This window comes from Gopherus flavomarginatus, chromosome 11 (genome assembly GCF_025201925.1).
Source record: "Gopherus flavomarginatus isolate rGopFla2 chromosome 11, rGopFla2.mat.asm, whole genome shotgun sequence".
In the NCBI taxonomy this organism is placed as follows: Eukaryota; Metazoa; Chordata; order Testudines; family Testudinidae; genus Gopherus; species Gopherus flavomarginatus.
Window position 1 is genome coordinate 26,156,273 of NC_066627.1, and position 7,381 is coordinate 26,163,653.

Genomic DNA, 7,381 nt, shown 5'->3' on the forward strand with positions numbered 1-7,381 from the left:
CGTGCTGGAACTCTGTCATTAACTGCTCCAGAGTTTGTTTCAACCTGTTTTTCTCGTGTGTATTGCAAGCAAAGTATAGAGTCTATGAAGCTTTCTCGCTGGCTTTGTATTCCCCAGACCTGACTGAACGCTGGGGTTTACCTCATGGAACAAGCACTGTGGCCCACAAGTAAATCATTACAGGGAATGTGAGGGAGGGGAGAAGGAGCCTGAGGGGCTGACAGAGTATTTAAAACAGAACTGAAGGGGAACAGGTTCCAGTTCAAGGAAAATTTGTTTCTTTCAGAAATGTGACATCTCACCACAGGCTGCAAGTGTCTATGAGGAGGACTGGCGCTGAATGCCCTAGGTTGTCAGTGTCCATCTACAGTATGAAACTGGCCGCATTAAAACAAGTTTGGTTAACACAACAGTGGACCTAGTGTTTATAACATAAGAATGGCCGCACTGGGTCAGACCAAAGGTCCATCTAGCCCCGAATCCTGTCTTCTGACAGTGGCCAATGCCAGGTACCCCAGAGGGAATGAACAGAACAGGTCATCATCAAGTGATCCATCCCCTGTCACCCATTCCCAGCTTCTGGCAAACAGAAGCTAGGACCACCATCCCTGCCCATCCTGGCTAATAGCCATTGATGGACCTATTCCCCATGAACTTATCTAGTTCTTTTTTGAATCTTGTTGTTGTCTTGGCCTTCACAACATCCACTGTCAAAGAGTTCCACAGGTTAGCTGTGTTGTGTGAAGAAATACTTCCTTTTGTTTGTTTTAAACCTACTGCCTATTCATTTCATTTGGTGGCTAGTTCTTGTGTTATGAAGAGTAAATAATGCTTCCTTATTTACTTTCTTCACACCAGTCATGATTTTATAGTCCTCTATCATATCCCCCCTTAGTCATCTCTTTTCCAAGTGGAAAAGTCCCAATCTTATTAATCTCTCCTCATATGGAAACCATTCCATATCCCTAATCATTTTTGTTGCCCTTTTCTGAACCTTTTCCAATTCCAATATACCTTTTTTGAGATGGGGCGACCACATCTGCACGCAGTATTCAAGATGTGAGCGTACCATGGATTTATATAGAGGCAACATGATATTTTCTGTCTTATTAGCTATGCCTTTCTTAATGATTCCCAACATTCTGTTTGCTTTTTTGACTGCCGCTGCACACTGAGTGGATATTTTCAGAGAACTATCCACAATGACTCCAAGATCTTTCTCTTGAGTGGTAACAGCTAATTTAGACCCCATCATTGTATATGTATAGTTGGGATTATGTTTTCCAATGTGCATTACTTTGCATTTATCAACATTGAATTTCATCTGCCATTTTGTTGCCCAGTCACCTAGTTTTGTGAGATCCCTTTGTAGCTCTTCATAGTCTGCTTACCACAGCACCAAGTTGTTTACCTGTGGGGATAGCACCACATGTTATATTAGAACCAGGATACTATGCTGTAAGTGTAGGCTTTAGGGTTAGCCAGTTCTCCACACATGGAGTATAGACCAGGGAGTTTGGAGTAAAGCCGGGATATAACATGGTTTTGGTCCTATCCTCCCAGCTAGGACCAGGCAGTGTTATGACACTACTCAGCACCAGCACAGCCAGTTCCAGGGCACCCAGACTTCTGGGGATCTTACTTACCAGCAGTAGTTCACTGTAAGGGGAACTCCTGTTTAGCTTTTGATCTTAGAGATCTTCCTAGTCTTCGTGTCTTTTCTGGTGACACTCAGCAGCATAATGCTGTCAGTGGGGAATCATCCTCCCCCATATCATCAAGGATAGACCTGGGAAGTCATGGTGGGGAGAGGGAGCAGGGCTGGAAACTGGTTTTAATCTGAGGGTGGTCTTCACCCCACCTCAGCTCTCTATGTCCACCCGCTCTCTTCTCTGACTGCAGACTCTATGTCTTCCACATCTTTGTCTCTTTTCTGCAGCCCTTTCCCTCCTCTCATGGACACCGACAGCCATCAATGGACCACTGGTACCATTGGCCCAACTAACACTACCAGGGCTTCCCCCCCCGGCCCCGAAGTGCTTGTATGAGCAGTCTGTCAGCCTGCTATATCAGAATGCAGGTCCGTCCAGCATGCCTCACCCTCGCCTTCCTGCCATGCCTGCTTTCCCCAAGCATATGACAGCTGCCTGGAGAGGGTCCTATGCCTACATCTGCTCATTATCTGCCTAGATGCCAACAGGGGTAACATTACTCTTTTTCAGCCAATATTGCCAAATACAGGGCTGTATGTTCTATGGCAATCAGAGAAAACGTGAAAGACATAGATGCTCTCTGAAGCCATCCTGGCAACATCTGCTCATAAATTTTTGCCTCCCTCTCCCAACCCGAACTTAAAAATCCAGAGCTCAAGACACAGGACAGGTGTTGACGGAGAGCAGGTGATTAGTCTGTCAATCTGTCTCTCTGTAAAGTTAAAAAAGAGAAAAACCTAGGAGAGGTTAAACAGAGACAGACCAACCCCCAGGGTGCATTCCTTCGCCTACTGGCTGCCATAAATCTTGCAAGGTTGGAGTCCATTAAAATGTTCATAGTTGTTTCTTTTAATCTGATGTACATCTTCAGGAGTTTATACACAATTTGGGCATGGAAAAAAAGGAGTCCAGAAAAAACATACATACTAGATGCAGGCACATAGGGCCAAATCCTGGCACCCTTGCTCACATTGAGCATTACCTTACTCTGCTATAGACCTACTCAACGTAAGGTTGACAGAATCTGACCTATAATGTCCCTAAATGGTATTCCCACAGACCAGAAGAAAATGTCCTAATTGGCCATTACAACCACAGTAATGGTCAGATGACATTTTGGAATGTGGAGTGCAAAGAAAATGCTTTTTTTGAGTGCAGTGCTCAGATACAATGAGAACTTGACAGAGCCTTCACCCAGAACTTTTACTAAAGCCATATCTACACAGTAAGTTGCTGTGCAGCAAGCCAGGATCTGAATGTACAGCACACTATCTTGCCACGCAGTAACATCTTGTATGGACACTGCTAGAGTGCAGTGAAAGTCCTGCAGTGCAGCTTGGCTCACCATGCTTTCAAGGAGTAGTTAGCCAAGCTACACTCCAGGACTTCCATTGCACTGCAGCAGGGTGCACATGGGATGTCACGGTGCACCAGCTTGCTATGCAGTATCTTCACAGCGCAGCATAGACACCAGTTTGATAAAGAAATGTACATGCATGTGCTTCTTGATTGTTATTATACCTTTAATTTACATTTTAATACTCTTGAGTGTAGATTTCCACAAAAGGCCAGGGTTAGAAACTAATTGGAAAACAATGCATATTTTCCTCTAAAAATGAGGGAAGACATGAAATCTATATTTATTCACTTATTTTTAATGATTCCCAAAGGATAAATTAATTAAAATGGTTTCAAAAAATCCTCTTTTTTAAAAAAGGAGCTGTATGGTGCCATAAAGGTATATTTCCCAAAATGAAACCAGGAAGCACTAGAAAATTAAGAAAGGGTAGGAGAGACTTCCAGCAGCCCACACCCATATACAGCTACAGTGTACCCAAAGGACAGTCCACATTGGGGGTGGAAAAAGGGCCTTATGTCTCTCCACGGTGCCCCTTCGGGCTGATTAAGGATGCACATTAATGGCTCTGAAGGGAGTCCATGTGGCCTTTTGGCTGAAGGATGATGGGTGACTGCCTGAAGAATGATGGGTGCCATACAAAATGCACTGATATGGAAGGATGAAAAACAGGGAAAGTAGAGAACTTCCAGGGCTTCAACAAGAAGGCTGAGGTTTCACCATACAAAATCTGATGGCTGATTTATGATCTCCCCAGAACCTAAAGCTGATCGGAAAGCCCACCATTTTTCCTATGAAAAAAGTTAAAGCGTGAAAAGTGGCTTTACTCATTTTCACTCACTTACTGTCTTCTAACTTTCAAAAATTGAAAAACAGTAAATATGTATTAAAAATGGGTATCCTCTACTTTTACACACTCTTTTACCTTTCATCCCATTTTTCTGGGGGGGGGAGGGGGAGGGGAAAAAAAAGGAAAGGGAGATAAAAATTCAAAAACCGAAAACCGAAAACCAAACTTTCTGAGTTTCCAAAAACTGAAATGATATTTCAAATTGAAACGAAACACATTTTTCTGTTTTAAATGCTGGAAAAATCAAACATTTTTGTCTAAATTCGTATTTTCAATGTAAATTAAACCACGTTTTCTAACAGGAAAATTTTTCAGTTGAAAAGTTTTACCACCTCTAGCAAAACCCAAACATGGAATTCTAACATTGTAATCTGAAGCTGCTTATTTGTGGTTAGTGGAAAGGTAAAGGCTCATATCTCATGCATAGTTATTTGTGTGTGTATGTGTGTATGCATACTTTATAACAAAGTATTTACAGTCATTAAGACAAAATAAATAGCGGCTTGATTGTTTTTATTAATGGCACAAATGAACTTGACAATGTAATAGTATTGATTGTATCAGCCTTAATTACATTACTCATTCAGCAACTGCTCACATTGAATGAGCATTTATAGAGTATGGAAACGAATAAAACACATACCTAGCAATTACTTCCCATGTTCCGTTTGAAGAGCTTTTTTTAAACAGGGAGGAGGGAAATTAATGCCATTTTCTCTGAGGTGGAAGAGCCTCATTCATAAAATGAAGAGACCAGAGTGGGATGTATTGAAGACACATGGATGATAAAGTTTGTAGATTGACAGAGGGTTAGAGCTGTAAATCAGCCTATCTCCTTTGATTTACACCTGCTGAGAATCTTCTCCCTGATGCAGAGGGCAGGCAGGGAAGTTGTGCTTGAAAATCCTTCTGGGGTCTTTCAAGATCTGTGCCATGCCAAGTAGAAAGAGCAAAGTACGGCATTTCAGAGTTTTTGGCCAGTATTGGGGAAGAGTTAAATGAGGTTGCTCAATGGAAAACTAGTGGGGAGTCACAAATGGACTATTTTCAAGGTGGAGGGGCAGTTACTCCAGGACACTGTTTTAGGTGGATTGTTACATGCAATTTGGGGATTGAGCACAAAGTAGCCAAGTTTGGAGCTGATACAGAAGTTGGAGGCTAAGTGAAATATGAAGAACAAGGCTCGTATACTCCAGAGAAGTGGTTCTCAACCTTTCCAGATGACTGTACCCCTTTCTGGAGTTTGATTTGTCTTACGTACCCCAAGTTTCACCTCACTTGAAAACTACTTGCTTACAAAATCAGACATAAAAATACAAGTGTCACAGCACACTGTTACGGAACAATTGCTGACTTTCTCTCAATTTGTCTGTATAAAATTTTAGTTTCTACTGACCACTAGTGATTTTTATGTAACCTTCTGTAAAATTAGGCACATAGGTAGATGTACCCCCTTGAAGACCTCTGTGCAGGGCCACCCAGGGGAGGGGGGACAAGTGGCGCAATTTGCCCCGGGCCCTGCAGGGGCTCCCATGAGAGTTTTTCGGGGCCCCTGGAGCAGGGTCCTTCACTCGCTCTGGGGGCCCCGGAAAATTCTCGTGGGGCCCAGGCCCCTGGAGCTTCTTCCGCTCCAGGTCTTCGGCGGTAATTCGGTGGCAGGGGTTTCTTCTGCTTCAGGACCTGCCGCCAAAGTGCCCTGAAGACCCACGGCGGGGGGTCCTTCCACACTGGGACCTGCCGCCGAAGTGCCAGGTCTTCAGTGGCAATTCGGCAGCAGGGGCCCCCCGCCATGGGTCTTCGGGGCACTTCGGCGGCAGGTCCCAGAGCGGAGGGACCCCCTGCCGCTGAATTACTGCTGAAGCAGGGGCCCCCCGTTGCCGAAGACCCCAGGCCGGCCCCCTGAATCCTTTGGGCAGCCCTGTCTCTTTGTACTCCCAGGGGCATGCATGCCCCTGGTTGAGAACCACTGTTTCAGAGAATATGATTTTGGAAGATGACTCAGCTTTTCTTTCTAGCAATTTCCTCTTCCCTTTGGTATGCTCTCCCATGCTGCGTCCAGCTGCATGGCTTTGAAAAAGTCTCTACTTTTCTCTGTTCTATGTTGCTGCTAATTCTTTGGCTGCAGAAATGGGATGCACAAAATTTGTGTCACCTCTCATCAATCTAGGCAGATATATTGCCAGATTGGTTTATACAGAACCCGTTAGATACTGAGTGCTTGATGCACCACTGCCTCCCACTTCGTGATATCATTTAAACCAGTGCAAGGTGCGTGCAACGTGCCACCCTTCTGACTTTGCAGCATTTGACATCCACTTTACATTCTATAACATTGCCAACCTCAGGAGACAAGTTTTCCTGAGACAGGTAGAAAAGGACCCCAAAATCACCAGTCAGCAATATTGCATTCACTTTGCACTGGTGTAAACAAATGGCTAAGGTGCAGGGCAATGGAGGATGTTCATTCACTGTCTGGGCTGTTCCCCCTTATGTCTACATTGAAATCAGGGGTGTGACGGCGGCACGTGTATTCATACCCAAGTTAGCTTTGCTATATCCGATCAAACCTAGCTCAAGGAACCACAGCCGTGGAGCTGTAGGAGTAAGATGGCAGACACACAAGTATGTACCCAAGGTTCTGGGGAGGCAGGGCTAGCCCATGATGCTGCAGCTTCACTGCTACTGTTACTAGGGTTACCTCGGATCTCGCTAAATCAAAGCAATCGTGGTTACGTCTACATGCGCTGCAATCACACCTCCTGAGGGTGGTGCAGCCAGCCCCAGTTACTAGCATTTTCTGGGTAGTACTGGGTTTACAATGGCACCACTGGCAACGGGCCAATACTCAAAAGGAGCCCGGCCCAGCCTGCTCCACTTGCGCTGCGCCCAGAGCAGCTGGCTCCTCTCTACCCCCTGGCTCCTGCCCCACCCCATCCTGCCTCCCTCCTCTCGACCAGCCAGCCAGGGCTTCTCTCTCTGGCTCTGCCCCTGCCTGCCAGCTCCTCCCCACACCCTGACCTCTGCCCCTTGCCCACTGCTTGCTCCTTTCAGCTGGCGGCTAGCTGAGGGCTCCTTTCTGCCCTTGTCATTGGCAGGTAGCCGCAGGCAGAGCCGGGGTGGAGAGGAGCCCTCAGCTTCTGTTGCTCCAGCTGGTGACCATTCACTTTGGGCTCCCCAGGGGTGAGGCCCACCTCTCCCTGCCACTCTGCGGAAGCAGCGGGCTGGTGAAGTTGGAGGCTGCCCCCCGCCCAGGCAGATAAGGAAATGCCTCCTCCACCGCCAGGCCCATCGGCGCCAGGTGGATAGGACTGGGGGTGGCCCTGGGGGATGGTGCCGCTCTCTGTTCCCAAGCTTCAGCTGTCCTGCCCCCTAGCACCGTGCTGGGAGGGGGAATCCCTGCTCTGTGCTGGCTCAGCAGGGCACGGGGGCTGGGATGTGAAAGGGTGGGAGGTGCTGGGCAGT